Genomic DNA, 2,242 nt, shown 5'->3' on the forward strand with positions numbered 1-2,242 from the left:
AATTTTTTTTGAGCTTAAAATATAAACGAGCCGAACACGAGCTGAGCCTATACTCGCTCGTGTTCGGCCCGTTTACACCCCTACTTAAGTCTTTATTAATAGTTGAAGTTATAAACATAAATAAGAATTTTTTTAAAAGTTGATATATTTTTCCTAATTATATCAAGCATTAATCAATAAATAATATTCTTATTAAAATTCATAAAAAAATTAATGGGACATTTACATGCATAAGCACCCACAGTTCTTATCTATTTGCATATCAAATACTTAAACCTTTTTATTTATATACATATATAACAGTCAATATTACATCAAAAATATCATCATTATTAATTTTTTTAAATTATTATATTTTCTTTTATGTATGAATAAAGAATTAAAATGCTACAAAAATACATATTTAATATTAAATATGAATATATATATATATATATAGATCCCTAAGTCTAGACAGAAATTGCTGAGAAATTGTATGGGATGATATTGGGTCGTGGGCGTCATGAGTATGAGGGAAGGGAATCCCGAGAAAACGAAAATTGAGCTGGCTGAGTAGGCTTTGGGGCACTGGCTGCAGCCTTCCTTAAAAGCCATAAATTCTGTTAAGAAAGCGACAAGAGCGGCGATGCGGGCCGAGAGAGAGAGCAACAGATTCTACGACTACACGTCCTCCTGAAACATCACGGGTTTGAAATTTTAGAAATATATAATTTAGTAGAGCACATTGAAATAATGCTAGGATCTAATATGGTTTCTGACCAGATCTAACACTCAAGAAGGGGAAGAGTATGGTAAAGGAGGGCCCGTCGATAGAAAATTAGAGGACTCACTTATACAATCGGATGCAAATGTTTGAGTCAAAGCACATAAGACTGAAGTTGACGAGTCATGATAGATGACCTAATGACCTGAGTCTGAGTCGTTCAATCATAAACGTGAGAAAGAGAGATCCAAGCCAACCGATAGAGCATGAATTGGCGCCTAGGCGCTCGGAGTAGCACCAGACTTCCGTGCTCTTGGGTTGGATGTCTGGTAACGCAGTTTTGGACGCTTAAGCTCTCAGGATTGTTCGCTAAGTTAACGAGCAGAACACAAATAAAGATTTGTTCTTTCCTGTTCGGCTTGTTTTGGCTCGAGCTCGTTTTGACTCGAAATACTATTAATTCATTATATAGATATCTTTGATGAGTAGTATTTTTAAAAAAATTAATTGACTGCAAGGCTACGAAGATTTATAATCAATTAAAAGTATCATTTTAAAAAATAAAATAAAAAATATTAAATTAGATTCAAATGATGTTTTAATATAAATAATAATTTTTAAATGTTGCCTCAACCCTTAAGATATTATGGCTGTGTGATTAGGGTTCTCAAAATGACTCTTTGTCTGTGAACAGCTTGTGTTTGGCTTGTTTACACCCGTATGACAGTATGAATGAAATGTTGTCCCACAACTCCGAAATGAAGTATTCCAATTTATCATTCACTAGGTAAATCAGTGTCAACTGTCGTTCTAATCCCTAAAACCTAATTTTCCCATAGCCTGTGTAGGAGGACATAGAGACTTCCTTTGGCCATGGGAGGCTCCAGACGAATGTGTGGTGATCTCTAATCATCAAAGTAGGGGCCAAGCACGTCTTACGTCTTGAATGAACCTTCCCGAAGGTAGGTTTTTCAGGTAAGGTTAAATCACTGCCAACCCTAGCTTCTTGCCCCCAAATAAGTGCTATGGAGTCCCAGATGGGTGTCTCTGGCTACCGGATGCTTTTAGGGATACTATAGACTCGATCCATGCAGATGGGCACCCTACGCTCTTGACGTCCAAAAATGATGCCAACATTCATGCAGGTCGAATCTTATTTTTTTTACTTTCCTCATGTACTTTTTAGAGTGCTTAGCAGAGTCTAGTGTTAGAAATAAGGTATGGGCATGAGTTCTATGACGCCAGACGGGCAGAACCATGTGACAAGGACTAGGAGCTGTAGGCTCGTGTCCCATACCTTACTTATAAATCACATTCATGTATAAGATTATTACTAGGTATGTATATGCAGTTGTTGATTGTCTTTTTTTGTTTCTGAGATATATTACTGACCAAGCGGAACCTGACTGTTTATTATTTCATATTTGGCTTGCTTCACTTCATGCAGCGTGCTTGACTTGGCTTCATCCTATATTTCTTGTGGTTTGTCTAGGAATTATGTGCATCACTTAGGCTTTTTAAGGACATAATATTCTAAAC

The sequence above is a fragment of the Phalaenopsis equestris genome, unplaced genomic scaffold (genome assembly GCF_001263595.1).
Source record: "Phalaenopsis equestris unplaced genomic scaffold, ASM126359v1 Scaffold000994, whole genome shotgun sequence".
Taxonomy (NCBI): domain Eukaryota; kingdom Viridiplantae; phylum Streptophyta; class Magnoliopsida; order Asparagales; family Orchidaceae; genus Phalaenopsis; species Phalaenopsis equestris.